At 35.5% G+C, this 27,582-nt stretch overlaps 1 pseudogene; it reads right to left on the minus strand.

Annotated features, from left to right (window-relative positions):
- Nucleotides 1-21,438: 21,438 nt before the first annotated feature.
- On the minus strand, nt 21,439-21,864 carry LOC101841593 (annotated as a pseudogene).
- Nucleotides 21,865-27,582: the final 5,718 nt, after the last annotated feature.

Below are 27,582 nucleotides of genomic sequence, written 5' to 3' on the forward strand. Positions count from 1 at the left end.
CTGTGATTCCCTCTTCTCCCTCTTCTACCCCCCTCCCCACTTGGTTTCTTGTAGAGCTTTGGTGCTGTGTGCTCTGTTCCGGAAGCCACTTTTGAAGTACAGACTCTGACCTTGGTGTTCTCTTGCCTGAGTGAACGCTCTTGTTGTCACCTGAGTTCAGTGATGCCAAAGAGAGGCTAGAAACTGGAGGCCCTTTGATTGCTGTTTTGGGGGATTCAATATGATCTCAGTAAATAGATTTTGGCTGCTGTTTTTTGTTTTGCCACCTGAGGACAAGGCTTGATTACTGCATCCATTAGATTCAGTTGTTTTCACCTCATGTATTCCTGACTAATACATTCCTTCGTGCTAGCTCATCTTCTTTCTTCTGACATTCTTCCTCCGTTTTATGCCTTGTCTCATCTTGCTTATGCTCCATTTCTGCTTCCAGCTGCTGCTTGCGAAGCTGAGTTTCTTTCTCCCTTCTTACCCGTCCGTTTCTCCAACAAGGCTGCTTGTTTCATTGGCTGTTGATCATCCTTTAAAAAGAATCCACAGCATACTTTCTGGTTATCGTCACATTGTTCTTTATCACTCTCTCCACCATAGTTTTCAACAGATACATCAGACTTTTAAGGGTGCTTCAAATCTGACCGAGAAACTTCAATCAGATTAACATTTTTAGGAGCGCTGGGAGGGAAAACAGGTTTAGGAGGTGGATCAGTGGGCTTACTCAGCTGGTACTCATTTTGTGTCACACACACTGTCTCTGTGATGGGCTGTGACAAGACTTCAGAAACTGTTGATTCAACAGGTTTAATCTTTTCCCCAGGATTATGGCCACAAGGTTCCAACGTCCCTTTGCACCCAGATGGCTCCCTTTTAATCTCTTTTGGTTTGGCCTCTTTTAATTGGGGCTCTCCCTCATCACCAAAACATACAAATGACCATGTCTAAATGGGGACCTGACTGGGTGCAAACCTTAACCGAGGAAGACTATCCACAGACCGAAGAGGCATCAAGGTCCGATTTTTAATTCTTCTGATTTTTAACAGAAAAAGATGTGCTCTTCCTGTTGGAAGACTGTCGGAACAGATTAGTGGGGCATGGAGAGTCAGACGCGAACAGCAGCTAATGATGGGCCTGCCTGTCTAGGCTTAAAATCATGACTCTGCTTCTGTGGAGAGGGTTGTGGAGATGAAATCACCCAAGACTATGAACAACTGGAATGCACACGGTGTTTGGAGTGGAGACGTTTCTCTAGGTGATAAGGCCAAGTGATGAGAGGAATGTTTGATTCACAGACAGGTTTGTATGTGACCAGGCTTGCCTGCCTGGTGTTAGAGACCTTGAAGCACTGAACCCTTGTGGACACAATGGGACATAGGCTTGACACGTGGCTAGATGACAAATTATGTGTATTTTTTTAACCCTGTATTATGTGTGTACATCTTCAGATGGTTTTGTTGTTGTTGTTGCTATCTTTCTCTCTCCTAGGTGCTTATTCTAAGCTGCCTTTGTGGTTTGTTTCATGTAGAGATCACAAAAGTAGAAAGTTCACATTGAGAAGTAACTTGCACCTTTCTTATGATGTTAAAGAAACAATAGTAGTATGTTTTACAATAGCCCTCATGTTTTAATGGTGTTATAGCATTTTCAAGAATCATCCTAAGTATTTATCTTCTCTATTTATTATTCACACAAGTATTAACATTTCTGTTTAACAGGGAGGTGTAAAGAGCTGCTCCTGGGTTCCCTGCAGACCACAGAGTATCTTGTAAGAAGCTGCTGATTAAATCAGTGCCTTTTTTTTACCACTTCTGGCCAACTCAGGAAAATTTAGACTGTACTTTTAACAACAACAACAAGCTTTCTATTTCTTTAAAAGTACATCACTTTATAAGCTGGCAGAAGTGAGTAACACTTGAGTGTCACCTTTCAGTATGAAAATGTTAGGCTTCCTGGGCAGTTCTCAGGAGGCCTTTATATTTATAACTGATATAGAAATTATATTTAGAAATTTTGAACATGTACAAAGGGCTACATTTTGATTTGAAAGTAGCTTTGTTTTGTTTTAGTTATACTGAGTTTTCCTTCTTTTTAACCTCTTTCCAGTGGGACAGCTTATATTAGGACACACGTGAAAGCTCCTCTATACTATCTTTGTTCTTTAGCAAGTGTACCAGAGGGTTAGTTGGGGAAAACTTCATTCTCAGGAAAAGACTTGAATGATTGATTATGTGACCCTGTTATGTTTCAGTGATGTGACAACTGTGTACACTGGGGGCAATGGGGGAGAGATATATTGTTTATAAATGGGAGAGTAGTTTAATTTCTTCCATGGGATATAGAGCTGTAAATGTGTACATTTCTCTAATTGAGTTGTTTGGAGAGAGAACTCATGTCTCATGTGATGTATTTACTTATTTAAAAGAAGAGTGGAATGAGCGTCCCTGAGCTGTACTTTACTATTATTATAAGACCTTTAGGTATCAGTGCATCTGGGTTTTCAACATTTTCTCAAATGCCGTTAATATTTTGCTGTTATTTATGTTCTTATATTTATGTATATTTGTTAAAACTGTAAAAAAAATTTCATGGATTTTTTTTCCAAAACCTGTGCAAAATGTATGTGTAGCTCAAAACTATTTGTGATCTACTGCTTGCATGTAAGAAACCAGGATATGTAACTCTTATATTTTAAATATATACATATTATGTATATATGAATATTTAAAATGGGGAATTTTACATTTTATCTGTCAGACACCAATTTTTATCACACTTAGAAGGAAATGGTTAAACAAATTTGTCTGTAGGGTAAGACTAGTTTAAAAATTATGAACAAAATTAATAATAGACAAAGGAATTTAATAAGCATTTTATATTATTAAACATGATCTATTTTCCTATCAAAGCAGTATTCTTGCTGTCATCTGAGTATTGAATAAAGAAAAATTAGCTGCAAAACAATGGAAGAACTAATGAACACTAACCACACCTGTCTCTATTCTTAAACTATATCCAGCGACTGAACTGAATGTCTAGTGTCTAAAGGTAGGGTGTGAATATTGCCACAAAGCTCATTGCTCTCAGTATATTTTATTTTATTAATGCAAGAGGAATACAGATATATTTCTTTAGTCTGCAGATTTTCTATTATGGTACAGCTTTTTAAATTATGTTTTACAATTATACAAATGAAAATACACCATTCCATAAAGTTTGGAGATTTCCATCAATCTTATTGAAACACAAGTTTTGTCATCATTGGAAGGTCAACTCACCATGATAAGTATTCAGTTTAAATTGATAAATTTCTACTTCTTCCATTTATTTTCTTTCTTTTGTTGTTGATGGTGATGATGATGGTTGTGATATGTACATGTGTCTGTGTGTGTTGCAAATGTGTGCTTTTCCATTCTTTTCATTTGATAGTTTCTGATTATATACTGTTTGTGTTTTCATGATTGTAGGTAAATTTCTTAGGTTGAAATTATCCTTCTAGCACCTTTTGTAGGGCTGTGTTTATAAATTAATTTTGCTTAAATTTGCCTTTGTCATGTATTATCTTATTTTCTCTATCTATGATGATTGAATGTTTTCTGGATACAGTAGTCTCAGCTGGCATCTCTGATCTCTTAGAGTCAGCAGCACCTCTGTCCAGCTCCTTCTGGCTTTTTGAGTCTCCAGAGACTAAAATCTCCCAACCAAAAAAATAAAAAACAGAAAGGTTGCAAGGATTTAATGTAGAGTTATGCCAGACTTTCAAATAAAGAGGGAGTAATAATCAATGCCCCCCAAATTATTCAATGAAATAGAAACAGGAAGCTATTGCCCAAATCCTGTTTTGAGAATATGGTTACCCTGATATTAAAGTACAAAAACACTAAGCAAAGAATAGTGGGAGACTTCAACACCCCACTCTCTCCACCAGAGAGGAATACCAGACAGAAACATAACAAAGAAGCAAAGGAAGTAATAAAAGTTATGACCCAACTTGGATTAACAGACATCTTTAGAACATTCCACCCAAATAAAAAAGAATATACCTTCTTCTCGTTGCCACATAGAACCTTCTCAAAAATTGACCACATGCTTGGGAACATATCAAATCTCAAGAGGTACCAAAAAAAAAATGGAATACCTCCATGCATCTTATCAGACCACCATGCGTTAAAATTAGAATTCAACAACAACACAAATTGCTGAAACCCTACAAACAAATGGAAGTTGAATAATGCACAATTACACCACTCCTTGGTCAAAGAAGAAATAAAAAAAAAGAAATTAAAGACTTCCTAGAATTCAATGAAAATGGAGACACAACATACCCAAATTTATGAGATAATTTGAAAGCAGTGTTATTAGGAAAGTTCATAGCACTAACATCCCCCATGAAGAAACTGAAGAATAGTTACACTAAAGAAGAAACAGCACGACTGAAAGCTCTAGAACACAGAGAAGCAAATTCACCCAGGAGGAGTAGATGCCAGTAACTAATCAAATTGAGGGCTGAAATCAATAAAGCAGAAACTAGGAAAACAATACCAAAAAATCAATGTAACAAAGTGTTGGTTCTTTGAGAAAATCAACAAGATAGACAAACATTTATCCAAACTTACCAAATGACAGGGTATGAACATGCAAATTAACAAAATCAGAAACAAAAAGGGGGACATAACAACAGACATTGAGGAAATCCAGAGAATCATCAGGTCATATTTTGAAAACCTGTATTCCACACAATTTTACAATCTAAAAGAAATAGACAATTTTCTGGATAGCTGTCACTTGCCAAAATTAATTTAAGAACAGATAAGCAATTTAAATAGACTTTGGAAGTAGACGCAGTCATCAAAAGTCTCCCAACCGAAAGAAGCCCAGGTCCAGATGGCCTCAGTGCAGAATTCTACCAGAAATTCAAAGAACAGCTTATTCCAATTCTTCTCAAAGTGTTCCTCGCAATAGAAGCAGAAGGGTCTTTGCCAAACTCTTTCTAAGAGGCTTCAATACCCTTGATACTCAAGTCACACAAAGACACTACTAAGAAAAAGATCTTCATATCAATATCTCTCAAGAACATTGATGCAAAAATATTCAATAAAATACTTGCAAATTAGATCCAAGAACACATCAGAACACTCATCCATCATGATTAATTAAGATTCATCCCAGGCAAGAAGGGTTGTTTCAGCATATGAAAATCCATCAATGTAATCCACCATATAAACATGCCAAGAAACAATAATCACATGATCTTCTCACTAGATTCAGAAAAAGCCTGTCACAAAATCCAACACCCTTAGCCAGGCAGTGGTGGTGCACGCCTTTAATCCCAGCACTTGTGAGGCAGAGGCAGGCAGATCTTCTCAGTGAGTTGGAGGCTGGGCTGGACCGACAGCCTCGAAAACAATACAGAGAAACCCTGCCTCGTAAAAACCAAAAAAAAAAAAAATCCAACACCCTTTCATGATAAAGGTCTATGAGAGATCTGGGATAACAGGAACTTACCTCAACATAATAAAAGTCATATAGAGCAAACCAACAGCCAACATCAAACTAAATGGACAGAAACTCAACGCAATTCCTCTAAGATCAGGAACAAGACAGGGTGTCCACTCTCTCCCTACTTCTTCAATATTGTACTTGAAATTTTAGGTAGAGCAATACGACAATAAAAGGAAATCAAGGGGATAAAAATTGGAAACAAGAGATCAAACTTTCACTGTTTGCAGATGATATGATAGTTTACAAACATGACCCAAAAAACGCTACCAGGGAACTCCTGCAGCTGATAAATAGTTTCAGCAAAATGTCCGGATACATGATCAACTCAAGAAATCAGTAGCCCTACTATATACAGATGATAAAAGGTATGAGAAAGAAATCAGAGAGATCTGGCACTTTTCAATAGCCACAAACAACATAAAATACCTTGGGGTAAAGCTAATCAAACAAGTGAAAGACCTGTATAGCAAGAACTTTGAGTCCTTAACGATAGAAATTAAAGAAGATACCAGAAGGTGGGAAGATCTCCAATGCTCTTGGATAGGTAGGATCAACAGAGTAAAAATGGCATTCTTACAGAAAGCAATATACAGATTTAACGCAATCCCCATTAAAATCCCAGCACTATTCTTCACAGACTTTTTATGGAAAAATGAAAGACCCATGGTAGCCAAAACAACCTTATTCAGCAAAGCAACATCTGCAGGCATCACCAGCCCTGGTTTCAAGCTCTACTATAGAGCTGTAGTCCTGAAAACAGTTTGGTATTGGCAGAAAAATAGACAGGTATACCAATGGAATCAAATTGAACACCCTGATATTAACCCACACAGCTATGAACACCTGATTTTTGACAAAGAAGCTAAAATCATACAATGAAAACAGATACCATCTTCAACAAATGATGCTGGCATAACTAGATACTGGCATGCAGAAGACTGCAGACAGATCTATGTCTATCGCCATGCACAAAACTTAAGTCCATATGGATCAAAGACCTCAACTTCAATTCAGCCACACTGAATTTTCTACAAATAGATGTTTCTTGATCTGTTCAGTGTGTGTAAAAAATGTTGCAAATTTTAGACATGTCAGGGTTGTTGATATTCATGAAATTTTGACAATATGACTGCCTGTAAAATACATATACAAGATCACACTGGTTGACATGTCAGCATGAGTGGGGGACATTTAACAAGTTCCTCCCCTAGATGATATGGCATAGACTTTCAATGGCTGCTGAAGCAGGTAGATTCAGTTTTCTCCATGGTACAGTCTTCTCAAATCTCAAACATAAATGCTCATCCCTAATGCTCTATTAGCTATAGAAGTTGCATATTTTAGATAGAATGTTAGGGGAATAAGAGAAGAGGCAGAACAGAATGAGGGAATAGAAATGTTGTAAATAGAGTGTACTTATGTGAAATTTCAAAGTTTAAAATTGAAATTAAAATTGTATAATAACATTCATTATAGGATGTTCATTTTTTTGACTAGAACTCAGAGAACAAGAGAAGTTCTTTTGTTTAGACACATGGGTTTTAACCATCTTATAACCTTATCCCACCCATTCTATTCATAGTTGTTCAAGACTTTTGATGGTTTAGTGTCCATCCATAATCATACTTCCATATACTTGTGAATGTTTTTAATAAACTGAAGTTCAATAGTTATGAATCAACTAAGTACAGAACATTTTAAAGTTTTGAGAAATAACACGTTTAGTAGAGACTGGCTCAGCTTCTGTTTTTAATCTACCAACTGTTCTACTGAATTAATATAATTTAAGTATTTGTGTTTCACAAAACAGGATTCACTAAAGAACTATAACATGACCTTGGATTTTCTGGAAAAAAAATGGGCCAATCCTTCACTTTATAAATTACTACTTCATATTCCTCAAATCAGAAGACAGAAACAAATGTGCACTTACTGCAGAGAAGGAAACAATGACAGATCGAAGTAACAATCTCACCCAAGTCTAATTTGGTGAAGTGACATGTTTACTGGGCTTACAGGAGTTGTGTGAAACCTCCAAATAGCCATATCACTTAAAAGCCTAACCCTGGTGTGGGTAATGACACATCCATGACCACATTGATGGAACACTACCTTCAAAAGTCTCTGTACTCCAACAACTCAGAAGTAACATATGTGTGGCTCAGGATTACATGCACCTCAGTGGAAGGAAGAGAAGAATTTGCTCATAAAACCTGGTGAGATTCTAATAGCTCTCTGCAGTTACTCTTAAGGCAGTTGTTCTCAATGTGTTACTTGTGACCTATTTGATGTCTAATGACCCTTTTGTGGGGTCACTAAATTCCATTGAAAAATATATTTATTTCCATAATGATTTATAATAGTAGTAATATTAGCTAATAATTTGTAATGAAAATAATTTGTGGTCAGGGGTCACCACAACAAGTAGAACTGTATTAAAGGGTTGCAGCTTTAGGAATGAATCACTGATCTTATGGGAATAGGAACAGGCACAACTTTATTTCTCTCTTAGGCTAGGTAGTCACAGCTGTTTTTAGCTTTAATACTTGAATGCCAGTTACTCTACACTTCTACTGCATGTACATGCGCATCTGTAGAACATTCTCCAGGCAATGCAAATTTTTCACCAGTTATAGTTTGTTGGAGTCATGTTATAATTAGAGCTTGAACTTAATGCCTTTTATCTCAATTCATTGAGCTCTGTTTATGAAAGGATAGCAAGATATTTCTGTTTGTTATCTTGAAGTTTATTTCATTAAATGATATTACATGCTAGACTCAGATATGTGACTAAGCACACAGAGATGATTGCAACAATGCTTATGTTGTAGGAGCATACATACAACATAATACAAGGAAAATGTGTTTCCATTTATATGACAACTATGTATGTTCAAACAACTTAACATTGACATAGTCACCAACATTTGGAAACACTGTTTTAAAAATTGGTGACTTCACAGAAATCATATTTAAGTTTCTGCTTATAGTAAAAAATAATATTAGTTATTTTATTAGGAGTATGCTAAATTTAATAATGCCACATCTAATAATATGAATGCTTATGTTATACTGAATAGCCCTAAATAATTCAATATAACTTGTCCATTCCCAGTGCAACTATATTCACTTGAAGTAAATAAGGAGATGTACAAAAAAAAGGGTAACACAATTTCCCTAAGATCACAGGAGGAGCAAAAGTTCAAGCTGAGATTTGAAGTAATTTATGCAAATAATATAAATTAACATTGCAGAAGATCTGATTAGTGAACATTAAAGGAATTAATACAGCCTTATTTTTCCAAACATCACATAATGAGAATAATTTTGACCTCATGTATAAGGATATGACACAATTATATATATATATATGTATATATGTATATATATATACAATTATATCTTAGAACATCACTTCTCTGAAGATACAGATTTAAAAATTGATGAAAAGAAAAAAATTTCAATTATGCATTGTACAATTCTGTACAATATCTTATAAGGATTCTACTTAGAGTTTTATTTTTGTGTTTTAATTATTATCATTAAATAAACTTTAAAATGACCTGCCAACACATCCACTGTGGGGAAATGGACCTTCCTACAGAGCTAATGGCTAGTCTGAGATTTTACAGACCAGAAGTAAACCTCGTTTAAAATGTAGCCAGAAGGTAATGGCCAGGATTCAAATCCTGAATGCAGAAGAACAAACATTTTCCCAGTATCTGTTTGGTAACCTCTGACAGCTGAGCATCTGGATGTGATAGAAAACAGGGCTTTAAAGCTATCATTGAAACCTGTCCATATGAAATAGATAACCCATTCTCTATAATTAAGACAAAGTGCTGGATTTGTCACAAGCAAAATTAATACAATTTAATTAAAGAATCATGGAAAAGACATGCTGTGCTGATTTGTGAAGCCTGACCCTGAAGAGGACATTTTATTATATGTAACATTTCATTGTCAGAGATGTAATGTCACTCTGGCAAATGTTGAACAAGGCAAGGGCGTATTTCAGAAGGTGAAATACTTATCAATTAGACGTGAATTGGCATGCTGCAGGCTCTATTTGATAAATAACTATTTTCAAAAAGTCAAATGATATCCTCTTCTATAGAAGAGTTACTCACTCAAGAGTGAGGATATTAACTTGAAGAAACACCCTGTCACCTTCAATATTACAAAACATTTTTCCTTAAAAAATGGCAGCATGGGCCTGGAGACATGGGTCAGAGGTTAAGTGCTCTGGCTCCTTGTTCTTCCAGAGGTCATAACTTAAATTCCCAACAACCACATGTTGGCTCACAACGATCTATAATGAGATCTGCTACCCTCTTCTGATGTACAGCCAGAACACTGTCTACATAATAAATAAATAAATAAATCTTTTTAAAACTGGCGGTATGAGTCTAAGATGCTAACTCATTTTAAGTTGAAAGAGCATAATGAAGGACCAAGGTAGCCTTTCTCAGCAAGCTTACCTTTAACCATCCATATCATCAACATGACTGTACCTAACAGAAGTCAATGGTGATCCAACTCTCATAAACAGCATAATTTCTACCATCTTCATAGTCTCATGCTGCAAAGTGGCTCTGGGGGCACTTAAACAAATGTTTTTATCTATGCAATTCACAATGACTAACTATATACTGTTGTGGGGGCCTTTGTTTATACATTAAAATTCCTGAGCACTTCTATCACTCTTAGACTTATCCTTCTGGGTACTGCCTGCGCTGATCATGAAACGAGGCAAATTTGGAAGAATATACTGTTTATGTCCCTAAGAAATCTTCAAAAAGACATCTGCTAGGCTATTGTCACCTGCTGATTTGCATTCTAGATCACCTTCCACTTTCTCTCCACTTTTACTCTCTGTTTTGGCTCATTCTTCTGTGCTGCTGCTTTAGCTCTATCTTGTATTCACCAGTGTCTGTTCATTCTCTGATCACCTTGTGTTTAAACAGTGTCACCTTCATTGTCTCTGACTTCCTGTCCCTGATACTCTGTTCTCTTTGGCAATCCTTATAATTTTCCACCTTAGGTTTCACCATTATTTTTCTTATTTTATCTTTATTAAATTTGGTAAGATATGGTTGACAAAACAGTATGTATTTACATTAGAGAATATGATGTTTCTGCAATTAGTATATACAAAAAATAATGAAAGCAGGCTAATAAACCTATTTTCTGTCTTAGTCAACCAATCTTAAGTATAAAGAACATACAGTATCTGCTGTTAGTAATTTTCAGGCATGCTGTTTGCTAGTAATGTTCCCCACATATTATGAAAAAGTCTCTGCATATTGTTCATCCTGTAGTATGAACTGAATGTTTCTACCACTTGATCAATATTCCTTCACCTTCAATATACCCTTAACCCATTTCAACAATGATATTGTGTTCCTGGTTACAAACAATTGGCAAAGTAAATGGCATGATATTGCAATGTAGATTCTGAGAACCAAGGGAGACAACTGAGCAAATCCATATCTAGAGATAAAAGAATTTAGGTGAAATGCCCCAGTTTATGCAAGAAACAATCAAAGGGAAGAATTTGCCCTCCTTTAATTTTATTGTGTACCATCCCTAAATAAATCAGGTGATCCCTGAACTGACTGAACACCAGTCTCTCATTTACTGATCACAGTTATACAAATTATAGTATCCAGAAGTATCTTCACAAGCATAAACATAAAGAATGCAATTAAAATGATCCATAAAATCAATTACCATATCTCTCTAAATATCCACAATGCACATCATGTTAATATTTTTCTGTTATTCTTAAGCATTATGGTGCTTTTACTTAATAGAAAAGTTTTATTGAGTCAAAATTCTATATTCAGTATCATTTTGACTACTGATAAAAGCCAGCTTATTTGCCATCCATTTCTTTCTTTACACATTTTGATTATGTTTAATGTGTTTGATTATAGTTTAGTGCATGCGTGTACATGAACATTCCCATGCATTCCTGAATGCCATGGACACATAATGAAGTCAGAGGATAACTTATGTGAGTAAATCCACTCCTTCCACTACTTAAGTTCCAAGACAGAACTCAGATCTTCAGGCTTGGCATCACCTACTGAGTCACCTCAGTACAAGAATTCCTGCCCTTTCATTCTTAAATACGTTGTATGATTTTTCAAACTGGTCAAGACTGCTTGTGAAAATGTTCACGTACTAGCAGAAAAAGGTAGGAATTAGGAAAGGAGCAACTTTTTCATCCTTTATTTTCCCAAATGACCCAGGGATATGTGATTAGAATACCCAAATTCAAGTTTGGTATTCTGTGGTCTCATTTCATCCAGACCTCCATAAAGGGTGACTTATTTAATAACACAATCCTAAATCCAATTTAAACTAGCTTCAAAAAGAAAGTATGAGGAAATACTTCTAACAATTGAATTTACTGTCTTTGTTTTATATTTCCTAAAGGTAATCAATTCATGATTAACTGCATTGTTTTAATTAGTTACACTGTGTGGTAGATATAATTTAGTCAATTAAGAAGATTCTGTGCTGAAGTTCCAGCACAAGACAATGATTTGGAATATTTACACTGTCTTAAAAACCAAAATTATCATTATCTGTACTTTATTATTAGACTACTCTTCTCATCAGCCAAATCTAGCCTTAGGCTTATAACCATGAAATTATGGCAAAGATAAGGAAATTCTGCTTCATATTTCATTAGCAAAATCACCACTCATATTAATGAGAGCACATCAAGTACCCACATAATAATATGGAAGAGTCAGAGCCACAGAAAAATAAAATGATTATAGGATGACTATAGTTTAATATGATAATGCATATTACTAATGGTCTTCACTTTTATGACTGATTTAACTTTCAAGTAGAGATATTCAAGAACCCAACTTGTTTTGTTAATTGATGCATAAGATTTCACTTCTAAATTGAGTATTAAAAAATTGACTCTGTGTGTGTTTATATTATCTCATTTTATCAGCAGCCTCTTCCAATTTGTTTAACAAACTTGTAGTTTTAGTTACTGGAAGGGATCAAAGTCAGGTAGGAAGCCAGAGTCAGCTTTGTCTAGTCAAAAACAATTGCTGATGATTCCTCTGAGGAACAAAAACTTTTCTGTTCATCTAATTCATGTTTCTCCAACTCTAGGTCAAACTCATTGCATTCTATTTGCTCATTTCCACTGTCTCTGCTTCTCTCCCTCACACTCCAGAAAACAAAACTGACTTGGTTTGCTCAGGTAGATGTTAAGTTTAACAGGTATTACCTTAACACAATGTTATAATATGATATTTGGGAAAGAAATTTAAGTCAGACTCTCAGTTCTGCTAATTATTAGTTTTATTAGCATTGAAATCTCTAAATACCCACTTGGGTCTTTGGTTTCTCATTTCAGAATTGTAACTGATAAAAAAAACACCGTGTCTCACAATAGCATTGTGGATCAAGTTTAACAGCGGTGGTGGCGTATGCCTTTAATCCCAGCACTCGGGAGGCAGAGGCTGGCAGATCTCTGTTAATTTGAGGCCGGGCAGGACGGACAGCCTCCAAAACCATACAGAGAAGCCCTGTCTCATAAAACCAAAAAAAAAAAAAGAGAAAAAACCAAAAACAGTGCATAACATTTACCAAAGTGCTATGATTCTGTTGTTGGTATTGTTTGCTGCTGTACTGGGTGTCAATCAGAGCTTTGTGTATGGTAGAGAAGGCATGTGACACTGAGCCTTATACTCTAAACCATCATTGTTAGTTATTTTTTCTTGCTTGTTTCTTTTAGCAGATGAAGGCATAGTCCCATTATTTAGTTGCAGCCATTGATATTCAGATTCTCTAAGCAATTCCATGATCAATATATAGAGACACAAATATACAGAGGGAAGTTTTATAATTCCTTTAGGTAGTGTAGTTGGTGGTTAATAATTTTTGCTATTTTTATAAGAAATTCCATGATGCATTATTAATAACAACAGCTTCTAATTGATAATGAATAGCTGCAAGTACATCAGTTGGGTAACACAAAGCTGAAATGGCTAGCCATAGAATGAGAATATTTGTAAAAAATATGTGATAAAAGCATAATACATACATTATATAGAAAAACTCCTACACTTCAACAGCAATAGGCAAGTCCATTTAAAAAGAAAACATTATCAAAACACATGAGTAAATGAATTTCTAAAAATTACACAAAATGGCAAAGAGAAATGTGAAAAAGCACACAATATCAAGCTTCTCTAGGAGATACAAATCACAGCCATCTCCAAATGAAATGCCATTGGATATGAATGAGAGTAATTGTTGTAGGGGAAAACAGAGAAAAACAAAATGGCAGGTTAATAAAGGCATATGGATAATTAAAGTAGGATCATTGTTAAGTTGAATGTAAAGTGACCTCACAACTCCAAGAAAGCAATATAACAAACAGTTCCACAAAAAATATTTTTAGGATTGATCTATGGCTATTATTTATATTTATCCCCAAAATGAAAGAGCCGAAAGCAAGAACTCAGTGCTGTTTACAAGTAAATGTTCACATAAACATAAATTAAAAGAGAACAATAGAGAAATATCCAATTTAATTTCTTTATTATTATGTCTGGAAATACTTGATAATTAGTTCAAATAAATAACATTTCATAATTTGAAAAAAGAAAACCTTTCAAGTTTACATCAAGAATAATGTATATAATGGAGAGAACAACCCCAGAACAGCCATGTCAATGAAGTAAATTTTGTTTCTACATGAAACAACAAAATTACCTGTCTGTTTATCTCATTATATATTTATGGTATATATTTAATTTATATGAACAAGTTTTCTCTATCATCTGGGAAATTATCATTAATATACCTACAAGCAAGAAGCTCTTCTAAAATTTTAGCTTACTGCAGCTTACAGGTGAATTAAGAATGCTGAATCTCACTCAGATCTTATTCATGTAGATAATGTTGAGAGGTAAATAGGGAGCGTAGAAAAAAGGCAAGTGAAATGTAAACGATTTAAAGGTTTTCGGGAAAATTTTTTACATATCCTTTTAAATAATTCCTCACACATTTGTTAATCCAACATGTGTGTGTGTGTTTAATAAACCTCATTTCCAAACATACTTATAATAGTGTAATAATGGTAATATAGATTTCCATGGGTTTTCTTTTCTTAACTTAAATTAGAAACAATCTTATTTTACATGTCAATCCCAGTTCCCTCTATCTCCCATCCTACCAACCACTAATGGCCTATTCCTCTTCTGGGCCATAAAAAGTGTGAGGCCTTCCATGGGAAACATCAAAGTTGTCACAACATTTGGGGCAGGGCCTAGGTCATCCCTTGTGTGTCTAGGCTGAGAGAGTAACCCTCTATGGGAATGGGCCTACAATGTTCATTCTTGGACTAAGGATAAATACTGTTCCACTACCAGAGGCCCCATAGACTGCCCAGGTCTCCAAACTGACACCCACATTCAGGGGGACTAGCTCTGTCCTATGCTGGTTTCTCTGCTGTCAGTCTGGGGTCCAGATCCTGTTGTTCAGGTCATCTGTTTCATTTGGGTTCCCTAAGCCTGGTCTTGTCCCTTTGCTCATCACTCTTCTCTTTCTGCAACTGCATCTCAGGAATTTAATTCATTGCTTATTTGTGGGCTTCTGCTTCCATCAGCTACTGAATAAAGTCTTTAGAATGGCAGTTAAGGTCGTCATAAATATCATTATAGGGGAAGGGCATTTAGGATAGTCTCTTCACTATTGCTTATATTCTTCTTTGGGGTCATCCTTATATATCTTTGGACATGTCCCTAGCGCCAGCTTTTTCTTTAAACCTATAATGGGTCCCTCTATTAAGGTATCATTTTTTTGCTCTCCTTCTCGTTCTGAACCCAATTCAATCTTCCTGGTCCCTTATGTCTTCTGCCAGGCTTCCAATTTGTTCAGGAAATCTTGTCCCTTTCCCCTTCCCTGGGGGACCATGTATGTCACTCTTATGGTCCTCCTTGTTTCCTAGATTCTCTGGAGATGTGGTTTGTAGGCTGATAATCCTTTTATCTAAGTTTAATATCCACAGATGAGTGAAGACATACTATGTTTGTCTTTTTGTGATCTGGTTACATCACTCAGGATGGTTTATTCTAGGGCCATCCATTTGCCTGTGAATGTCAAGACCCCATTGTTTTTTGATGCTATGTAATACTCCAGTGTGTAAATGTACCACATTTTCTTTATTCATTCTTAAGTAGAGGGGCATTTACATTGCTTCCAGTTTCTGGTTATTACAAATAATGCTGCTGTGAACATAGTTTAACAGATGTCATTCTTGCATGAATGTGCATTAGTTGCCTATATGCTAAAGAGTGGAATTGGAATTTCTTGATCTTGAGGTTGATTGATTCTGACTTTTCAGAGGAACCACCATACTGATTTCCAAGGTGACTGTACAAGCTTGAACTCCCACCAGCAATGGAGAAGCATTCCACTATCTCTATATTCTTTCCACAATAATTTGTCCTGGGTGTTTTTTTTATTTTAGCCATTCTGACAGGTGCAAGATATCTCAGAGTTGTTTTGATTTGCATTTCCCTTATGTCTAAGGATGTTGAGCACATTCTTAAGGGTCTTTCAGCTATTTTAGATTCCTCTATTGAGAATTCACTTTACAGTTCTTTACACTAAATTTTAATTGGATTGTTTGGTGTTTAAGTTTTAGCTTCTTGTGTTCATTGTAAATTTTGGAAATCAGCCCTCTGTCAGATGTGGGGTTGGTGAAGGTATTTTCCCATATTGTGGGCTGCTTTTTCTTCTTGACTGTTTCCTTTGCCTTACAGAAGCTTCTCAGTTTCAGAAGGGCCCATTTATTAATTGCTGTTCTCAGTGTACCTCCCACTTTCTCTTCTAAGAGGTTCAGTGTGTCTGGATTTATGTTAAGGCCTTTGATCCATTTGGACTTAAGTTTTGTATATGTCGATAGGTATGGTTCCATCTGCAAACTTCTCCATGCCAGCATTCAGTTATGCCAGTACCGTTTGTTGAAGATGCTTTTTGCCATTGTATAATTCTAGCCTCTTTGTAAAAAATTAGGTGTTACTAGGTATGTGGACTATTATCAGGGTTTCAGTTCAATTCCATTTGTCTACCTGTCCGTTTTTGTGCCAGTAGCAAGATGTTTTCAAGACTATAGCACTTTTTTTCTTTTCTTTATTTATTTTTGTATCTATATTAAAAACAAGCTTGCTTCCTCTCCCTCTACTCCTCCCATCTCCCACACTAACCCTCATCTAACCTCCCACCCAATCCTCACTCCACTCTCCAGGGAGGATGAAGGGTTTCATGGGGGATGTCCAAAATCAGTCATATCATCTGGGGCAGTATCTAGGCCCTTCCTCTTATGTCCAAAGGAGAGAACATCCCTCCATGTGGAATGGGCTCCCATAGAACATTTGGATACCATGTGGAATGAGCTCCCAAAATCTATTTGAAGGCCAGGAATAAAAACTGATCTAGTACCTGAGGCTCCAAGGATTGCTAAGGCTTCCTCATTGACACCCACATTCAGGGGGTCTGGATCAGTCTCATTCTGGCCTCTCAGCTATCAATCTGTGGTCCATGAGCTTCCCCTTGTTGTGATCAGCTGTTTCTATGGGTTTCATTCACCAAGTCTTGACCCCTTTGCTCATCACTCCTCTCACTCTGTAACTAGTTTCCAGGAGTTCATTTCAGAGTTTAGCTGTGGGGGTCTGACTCTGCTTCCATCATCCACTGGATGAAGGCTCTAGGACAGCATTGTGGTAGTCCTCAATCTCAATATGGGGAAGGGCATTTAAGGTAGGCTCTCCACTATTGCTTAGATTGCCAGTAGCTGTCATCATTGTAGATCTCTGGAAATCTCACTAGTCCCAGATCTCTCCTCAAACCTATAATGACTCCCTCTATTATGGTATCTCTCATCCTGATATCCTCTTATTCTTCCCTCAACTCTACCTTCCTGCTCCCCATTTCTTCTAATGTCATCAGTTTGCCTGCAAATTTCAAGATTCCATTGTTTTTATCCTCTGAGTAGTATTCCACTGTGTAAATATACCACATTTTCTCTATCAACTCTTCAGTTGAAGGACATCTAGGTTGCTTCCAGGTTCTGATTAATACAAATACTGCTGCTATGAACATAGTGGAACAGATGTCCTTGTTGTATGAATGCACATCTTTGGGTATATGTCCAAGAGTGGAATGGCAGGATATTGTGGTATACTAAGCCCCACTTTTCTGAGGAATCTCCATACTGATTTCTAAATTGTCTGTTCAAGTTTGCACTCCGAACAGCAATGGATAAGTGTTCCCCTATCTCCACATCCTCTACAGCATAAACTGTCATTGGTGTTTTTTATTTTAGCCACTCTGACAGGAGTGGGATGGTATCTCACAGTTGTTTTGATTTGCATTTCCCTAATGGCTAAGGATGTTGACTACTTTCCTAAGTGTCTCTCACCCATTTTCAGCTCCTCTATTGAGAATTTTCTATTTAGTTCTCTAGCCCATTTTTAATTGGATCCTTTGTGTTTTGGAGATTTGTTTCTTGAGTTCTCTGTAAATTTTGGAGATCAGCTTTCTGTTAGATGTTGGGTTAGTGAATTTCTTTTCCCATTCTGTGGGCTGCCTTTTTGTCTGTGTCCTTTGCCTTACAGAAGCTTCTCAGTATCAGGAGATCTCACTTATTAATTTTTAATCTCACTGTCTATGTTACTGGTGTTATGTTCAGGAAGCAGTCTCCTATACCAATTGGTTCAAGGGTACCTCCCACTTTCTCTTCTAAGATGTTCAGTGTGACTGTATTTATGTTGGTATCTTTGATCCATTTGGACTTATGTTTTGTACATGGAGATAGCCATGGGTCTATGTGTAGTCTTCTACTTGATATCATTCAGTTATGCCAGCACTATTTCTTTAAGATGCTTTCTTTTTTCCTTTGTATAGTTTTAGCTTCTTTGTCAAAAATCAAGTGTTCTTGGATTTGTGGGTTAATATCGGGGTTTTCAATTCTGTTCCATTGTTCTGCCTGTCTATTTTTGTGCTGATACCAAGCTGTTTTAAGTCCTGAAGTTCATTTATTGTACAGGGTTGTTTGGCTATTCTGGGTCTTTGTTTTTCCACATATTGTTGATTATTTTCTGTCACAGTCTTTCAAGGATTGTGCTGGTATTTTGATGGGGTTGCATTGAATCTGTAGATTGCTTTTGGCAAGATTTCCATGTTTACTATGTTTAACCTACCTATTCAAGAGCATGGGGGATCTCTCCATTTTCTGTTATCTTCCTTAATTTCAGGAATTTAGCTCTATAATAGAGCTTGAAGTCAGGGATAGTGATGCCTTCTCATGTTCCTGTACTGCACAGGGTTGTTTTCGCTATCCTGGATCTTTTGTTTTTACATATAAAGTTGATTATTATTCTTTCTAGGTCTATAAAGATCGGTGGCTGGATTTTATGGGGATTGCATTGAATCTGTAGATTTACTTTGCAAGATTGTCATATTTACCATGTTGATCCTACCTATCAAAGACCATGGGAGATCTTTCCATTTTCTGGTATCTTCTTTAATTTCTTTCTTTAAAGCCCCAAAGTTCTTGTTTTACAGTTCTTTCACTTGTTTGGTTAGTGTTGCTCCAAGATGTTTAATATTGTTTGTGTTTATGGTAAAGGTTGATGTTTCTCTGATATTTTTCTCAGTCCACTTATATTCTGTATATAGTAGGGCTACTAACTTTCTTTAGTTGATATTGTATCCTGCCACTTTTCTGAAGGTGTTTATCAGCTGTAGGAGTTCCCTGGTAGAATTCTTTAGGTCACTTATGTAAACTGTCATATCATCTGCAAACAGTGAAAGTTTAGCTTCTTCCTTTCCAATTTGTATCACCTTGATCTCATTTTGTTGTGTTATTGCTCTAGCTATAAATCCAAGTACCATATTTAAGACATGTGGAGAGAGTGGACAGTATTGTCTTGTTCTTGATTTTGGAGGTGTCTCACTGACTTTCTTTCCATTTAGTTTGATGTTGGCTGTCAGTTTGCTGTATGTTGCTTTCATTTTGTTTAGGTATGTTCCTGTTTTTCCTGATCTCTCCAAGATCTTTATCATGATAGGGTGTTGGATTTTGTCAAAGGATTTTTCAGCATCTAGTGAGATGATCATGTGGTTTTTCTTTTTCAGATTGTTTATATGGTGTATTACACTGACAATTTTTTGTATGTTGAACCATCCCTGCATCCCTGGGATGAAGCCTACTTGATCATGGTGGATGACTTTTATGATGTGTTTCTGGATAGATTTGCCAGAATTTTATTGAGTATTTTTGCATCAATGTTCATGAGGTATATTTGTCTCTAGGTCTCTTTCTTAGTTGTGTATTTGTGGGGCTTGAGTACTAAGGTAATTGTAGCCTTGTAAAAAGAGTTGGGCAATGCCCCTTCTGCTTCTATTGTGTGGAACATTTTGAGGAATAATGCTATTAGCTCTTTGAATTTCTGTTAGAATTTTGCACTAAAACCATCTGGCCCTGTTATTTTTCTTTTTTTTGTTGTTGGAAGAATTTTGAAGATTGCTTCTATTTTATTAAGGTTTATAGGTCAGTTTAAATTACTTATCTGTTGATTTAATTTGATAAGTGATATCTATCCAAAAAGTGTCCATTTCCTTTAGATTTTCAAATTCTGTGGAATACAGGTTTTTAAAGGATGACCTGATGATTCTCTGGATTTCTTCAGTGTCTGTTTTTATGTTCCCCTTTTCATTTCTGATTTTGTTAATTAGCATGCTCTGTCTCTGCCTTTTGGTTAGTTGGCATAAAGATTTGTCTATCTTGTTGATTTTCTGGAAGAACCAACTCTTTGTTTCATTGATTCTTTGAAATGTTTTCCTGGTTTCTACTTTATTGATTTCAGCCCTCAATTTGAGTATTTCCTGGCATCTACTCCTCCTTGATGAGTTTACTTCTTGTTGTTCTAGAGCTTTCAGTTATGCTGCTAATTCTCTAGTTTGAGCATTCTCCAGTTTCTTCATGTGGATACTTAGTGCTTTGAACTTCCTTCTTAACCCTGCTTTCAAAATGACCTATAGTTTTTTGTGTGTCGTGTCTTCATTCTGAATTCTAGTAAGACTTTAATTTCTTTTTTTAGTTCTTCCTTGACCCAGTGATGGTGCAATTGTGCATTTTTCAATTTCCATGAATTTGTAGGTTTTCTGCAACATATGTTACTGTTGAGTTCTAAATTTAAAGCATCATGGCCCTATAAGTTTCAAGGGGGTATTCAAATTTTTTTGTATCTGTTGAAGTTTGCTGGTGCTGAGTATGTGGTCAATTTTAGAGAGGGTTCCATGTGGCACCGAGAAGAAGGAAGCTTCCTGCGTATTTGGATGGGATGTTCTATAAATGTCTGTTAAACCTATTTGGGTCATAACTTCTGCTAGCTCCTTTGGTTCTTTGTTAATTTTCTGTCTGGTGGTTCTGTCTAGTTCTGAGAGTGGGGTGTTGAAGTCTCCCTGTATATGTGAGGTTTTATGTGTGATTCGAGTTTTACTAATGCTTCTTTTATGAATGTGTGTTGCTTTGTATTTGGTGCATAGATGTCAGAGTTTAGACTTCATCATGATGGATTTTTCCTGTGATGAATATGAAATGACATTCTTCATCTCTTTTGATTGATTTAGTTTGAAATATAATGTGCTAGACATTAGGATTGCTACACCATGTGTTTTCTTGTAAATTAGCTTTCCAGAAGTAACACAGGTCAAATAGGTTTGCAAGAAGCTTATCAGAGAACATTCTCGAAAGTAAGGAAGCAGGGTTGATCAAGAATGAGAAGCTTTGCTGTAATGCAGACACAAAAATGACCTAAGCACATTTTGTAGTTCCTTTTTTTTGTTTGTTTGTTTTTGTTTTTTAAACATTTAATGATGGAAACAAAAAAATACCTAAAAGCAAAGCTTCTGGAAAAACCATTTGTTCTTCCTTTTTTTATATCGTTCCTCAAACTTGACCTTGGCTTCCCGCCTCGCCATGCGTTTCAGGGCTGGGTCTCTAAAGACATCCTTATTGACAACAGTTTTGTCCAAGGGGATGTCCACAGAGTACCTTGTGGGCATAAGGTGATTGTAGTTATAAACTTTCACAAAAGATCTTTGATTGCTTGGCGATTTTCTTCTTGCCCATGGCAGCCGTCACTTTTCGGGGACAGTGGTCAATTCCAGCCACCAGGGCATGGCTGTAAGGGCGGTCTGAGGTGCCATCATCAATGTTCTTCACGATGACGGCTTTGTGTCCAGAGTAGCGTCCAGCCAGGACCAGCACCACTTTCCCGGGTTTCATGAACTTGCCCATTTCGACAGCAAGCAGCCAGTTCCCAGCAGAAAGGACATTTTGTAGTGCCTTTGAGTGTTGCCAGCTAGAAAGAAGCATACAAATAATTAATGTGATAATCATGGCCTTAGTATTCTGACGGGGCTGAGAATCCAAAAAGAATATTCAAGTCAGCAAGCTCTAATCCTCACATCTGAGGTCTATTTCGTGATCGTAGTGCTGGAATCATAAAAAAAACTTGATTATAGGATAGAAGCATCACTCAGGGCAGCAAATTATAAGGACACCATAGAATATTCCCAGGGCAAATACTATTTGTTTTTGGTGATCATAGAAGACAGCAGAGACAAATACTTTTTAGCTGTGCTGTGAAACATGTTGATATTGAAGTTGGCAGTTAAGAGCGAGTTAAAAATTTTAATTAATGCATAATTAACCTCTGTAAAATAGTTAGAGATAATAGAATGTCTAGCTACTGATGCTGGAACTTCTAGTATGTGTTTATGTCATTTAGAGTTGATATGAAGAAAAATGTCACATATAAAACATAATCAAAAAAGAGATGATAAATTTAAACTCATTGTTGCAGAAGCTTAAATGTATTATCTGTAGCAAATATGAAAATTTAGATGTTAGTAATGACAGTAAGACTTAGTTAAGCAACAGAGTAGTAGCAAACAGAAGGTATTCTTTGCTTTCTTTTTTATTTATTGTTTTTCTTTTACATTTTATTCTTTTCCTCGTGCTACATCTTCAGACAGCCTTTTACTGAGAAATGAAAGGTAGACACAGAAGTGGATCATGTTTTTGACAAGAATAAAGCTTGATGACCCATGCACAATGTACTCACCTGATGCCTTTTGTCAATAACTTGACAAGGTCATCATGCATTACAAGGAAACTTTCAGACTCTAACACACTAATACTCACTTTTTCTTGAGGAAAGTACACAAAAGGTATAATTTTAACACATCACCATTATTTCTGACTACATAGTAGGCAGTTTTGTTCAACTTAAGTGAACTTCTTGCATGCAAATACATCAATCAGAAACTAAAGTGTTCCAAGAAAAAGTAGCAACAAAACAAAATGATTCATTATCTGACCTCCAAGTATCACTGTGGCACAGAGCAAAACCATGCATTTTTCAGCATGATTACTGTTAGACACCTTTCATTAAATACAGACTAGAGACAGAGGTTTTGTTTCTGAGGGTGTGATACATATGTCAGATACATAAACCATCAGAACAAAATAAAGGGTGCAGAAATAATGTCTCACATCTACAGTTAACAGATTTTTTTGAAAATACTGATGAATATAAAACAAGAAAGAACATCTTTAACAAGCAGTGTTAGAAATATTGCACCCTGACATACACATATATATTGAGAACATAGCTGAGTGTATCTGTATCTCAAGGGCATTAAGTACACTAAATAATGTTAAAGTCAATTCACTATGTATGAAGACACCAATACCAGTATTCAAAGCAATAAAAAGGGCACTCCAAAGCCTCATATAGAACCCACAATATAGAAAGGAAAGATAAAATGTAATATTCCAAATAATTTACTTCTGTTTGTTGCAACTAGTTTTCTCTGTTTCATAATTGAGGCTTTAATGCCAAATGATCTCAGGTTACTCTTAGAACAAAATAAAAATTAACTATTTGTCAAGGTTATAGAATATAAAGGACTAAAATATCAATAACTGTAACCACAAATTGGCATAATTATATCATTTATTTTGGTATCTCATGATTGTATAAAGCAAGCTTTTGGAAATGTGTTAGTTGTCTGCCTATATTTTAATTCTTTGTTCCCTTTTTGAGTGTCTCTTCACATTTTAACTGTAGAAAAGTTAAGCCAAAAGAAATATATATGATGGATATTATCTTAATATGGCTATAAAAAAGTTTATAGTAACTCACATTCCTATACAAATCTGAAAGATTATATGGAAAAATGGTGGTTCTATGTCTCAAATTAATGTACAGCAAGTTTCTCTGTAAAAGGTAAACTGCAAAGAAAAGTGAATAAGTAAGTAAATAAATAAAATAAAGTCAGGCTCCAAGCAAAACTTTGATAGCACAGTTAGACACATAGAACGATAAAATGAAATTTAAAAATTTGTCAGATCACAACTGTTCATTTAGTGATGAACATGAAGGCCTTGGGAAAACAATAATAACAAAAGCAAACAGAAAGACCAGAACTGAAATAAAACAACAAAACAGAAGGCAGGAATAGTTAACCAACAGAAAATAAAGAAATAGGAATTAAACCAAAACAATGAACTAATGAAGGATGGCTTAGCACTTGAAAAGATAATGAAGACTGATTAACTTTTAACCCAAATAAAGGTAGGATCCAAGTCAATAAATTAGAAATAAAAGATAGATATTAAAATAGCTAGACATTGTGCAGAGTTGTTTCATGTCAATTTAACACAAGGCAGAGTTATCTGAATTTAGGGAATATCAACTGAGAGATTGACTGCTAACATACAATCCAGTTGTAAGGCATTTACTTAGAGGTAGATGAGGGAGAGCCCAGCCCAGTTCCTCTACTGCCATCCCTGGGCTGGTGCTCCTGGGTTCTATAAAAAAGCAGGCTGAAGACCAAATCATTAAGTAGCACCCCACTATAGCCACTGCTACAAGTCCAATATCCAGGTTCCTGTGGAGCTTAAGTTATTGTCTTGGATTCCTTTGGTGGTGAAGAGATATAGAATTGTAAGTCAAATAATTACTTTCTTCTCCAAGTTACACTGGTCATTTTCCATAGAGGCATATAAATTAATAAATAACAGTAGCAGGTTGTATCGACTAACGTGAAGTAAACTCAATATTCACTTCAAAGAGCATTAAATCACATGTCAAGAACAATTTCATATTTTGAAGAAACTGAGGTTGAAAAACTCATCTTTTGGTTTGTTTGTTTCTTTGCTTGCTTGCGTGCTTGATTGGTTTGGTTTGGTTTTAGCATTTTCTCATAGAATTCCCATCCAGTACCTCCATTCTTGGACACTGTGCTGACAACCATAGTGTCTCATCAAAGCAATAGTATTTCTAACCCCAGCACATCTGAAATTCAGAAAAGCGATAATGTCAGACTTTTAAAAAATCTTCTATTTTACAAAATTATAAAGTCATAAAGAAACAGATGAATTTGTGAATGTGTACAATATTCAAAATCAAACCAATATGAAATGAACTATTTATACCGGTTCACAAAAAGATATTTGAACAAGAAAAATTGTTTTTAATTAAAAATGTCCCACGACTAGTTGCATTTACTTTGGAATTCTAACAGAACTTCAAAGAAGAATTAATAACCATATAATGGAATTATACCATGTATTAGAAAAGACAAGAAGTCTTCCAAATAATTTTGATCATGACAGTGTCACCCTAATACCAAAACTGAATAAAGAAAACAGAAGCAAAATTAACTAGACAACAAAATACAATGTATTCTTCCTGGTGAATTGAAATCATGTTCCTCATTAAAAAAAGTCATTCATCATGGCCAAGTTGGTTTCACACAAGAAATGAAGTATGGTACAACATACCAAGCAATACATATTACATAAAGACCATGTCATTGGGAACTGAGTCTTTGGCAAAATGCATCATGCTTAAAGCTCTAGAAATAGAGGGAGCACATCTTACCATAATAAAGGCTATATATGGCACACCTTTAGTCATTATCAAGGTAATATTGAAATACTCAGAAGTGACACTGTATCAGGAACAAGACAAAGGTATCTATCAATACAGACGAGTTATTTTCTTATTTATTATAGAGACGTGAGAGAAGAAGAAATTTGAGGGGGTATAAAAAGGAAAACAATTCAATGTACCCATATTTACAAATAATAAAATTCTTTAGCTAAGAGACCCTAAAGAGTCTATTAAAAGACCAGACATATGAGAGATAGTAGTTTCAAGAAAAAGCATGTTATGGAATTACTGTGTAAAAATCAGTTGTATTCCTCTAAATCAATAGAAAGCCTGAAAACAGAAAAATCAATCATTTTCAAATAATGTGCTCACACACACAGTATATTTAATTATCACCTGGCAAAATCTTGCTTCTTTGTCAGTGTCCTCACTGTCTTGTCTTTTAAAATACTCAGCTTTAAAGAAGAAAAATATACACTGAAAAAATCTAGAGAAACTCCAATTTTGTAAACACTAAATTTCTAATAGAAAGTTGCTACAACAGTTCTCTTGCAGACAATGTTGGTAACTGTTAAGACTAACCAATAAACTTGACACTGCATGAAGCAATCATTTAGCATGAGTAAATTCCCTGCTCCCTGTCATCCTGGAACAGAAAGCCTGCATTGCTAATGCTCTCCATGAACTTCCTTCTATATTTTACAAAACTATGTCTCTCAAAATGATAGCAAGCAATATGAAACTGCACAATGTTTTATTTCTACAATTTAAATGGAATATTTTTAAATGATAAAAGTAATTCCCCAAGTCAAATAAATGGTATAAACCGGCAGTTTTAATTGCTTTTGGCAGAACATAAAATGAAACCTATAAAACATTATTACATGGTCAACATTTATGACGATAAGCTCAAGAAAGTCAGTGCCATTTACATATGCTTTTAAAGAAGACTGTGATATACTTTCAACATATTTATGACTCTGATTAAAACAGGAATTCCTTTTAACAGTAAAAACAGCAGGCAGAAAATGCAAGAGGATACTAGCAATAGTCAGGGCCATATGGACAACAAGGGACCTATATCATTTCGTAATACAGAGGCTTGGATTTGGGTCTAACTACATGTTGTGGGTTGGAGAGAAAGGTCTGCTTCATTTGGAATGAACATAGTAGGGCACATTGCAAGTCACTCTTTCAAGAAAACCTATAGAATGTTGTAAAGAATGCTACAATGAAAAGTAGTGTTATAAAATGTTTGATGGAATTACCCCTATAAATATGAAATAACAAAACTTCCTAACTCAAATTAAGAAAATTATTCATAAAGTATAAAGTCAAAATATATTTTCTCAATCTTTATTTCATTATATTTTATCGCTATACCTGTCCACGGAAGAAACAACTCTCACCTGAAAGGAAATTTATAGCTGGCTTATACTGCAGTCAAATATGAGTGTCTATGACATGCTCCAATGACGGAACGATTTTATGACTTTTTACAGTAATAGAGCAATAGTCAATACACTATTAGTTAATACACTAATAGAGCAATACATCAAGAAACAATTGAATTACATCAGTGTGTATATTAAGTCAGTGAGTATAGCAAAGTAGAAAAACCTCTACTATGGGCCTTAGCTATTGTTTCTATAGTTTCATAGGCATTCAGATGGTAGAAACTGGAGGGTCAGTTTTTATATTCCAAATGATTTGCTTAAAAATCACAAATGATGTTAGATCTTGTACAGAGAAATGTAATAAATTACTGACCAGAGACTAAAGATATCCGGAGAAAATTTGTCTTTTGACTTGCTACTTTTCAGCCTCTCCGCATCATTAAAGTTCTTGTTATTCAGATAAGAATCAGTCACAGATTCTTTCCAATAATTCTCATTCGCACACATTTATATACCTCCTAAAATATGAAACCTAATAAAATTTTAACTAAAATGTATGACTCAAATTAGTTCTCTTGCTATGGTTTGTTGTGCTACAACATTTCTGAAAATAAGCACTTTATAGGGAAGAGACATCAATTTTTCTCTTAGTTCAAGATCAGGTTCAGGCCCAG

This window comes from Mesocricetus auratus, unplaced genomic scaffold (genome assembly GCF_017639785.1).
Source record: "Mesocricetus auratus isolate SY011 unplaced genomic scaffold, BCM_Maur_2.0 Super-Scaffold_6730, whole genome shotgun sequence".
In the NCBI taxonomy this organism is placed as follows: domain Eukaryota; kingdom Metazoa; phylum Chordata; class Mammalia; order Rodentia; family Cricetidae; genus Mesocricetus; species Mesocricetus auratus.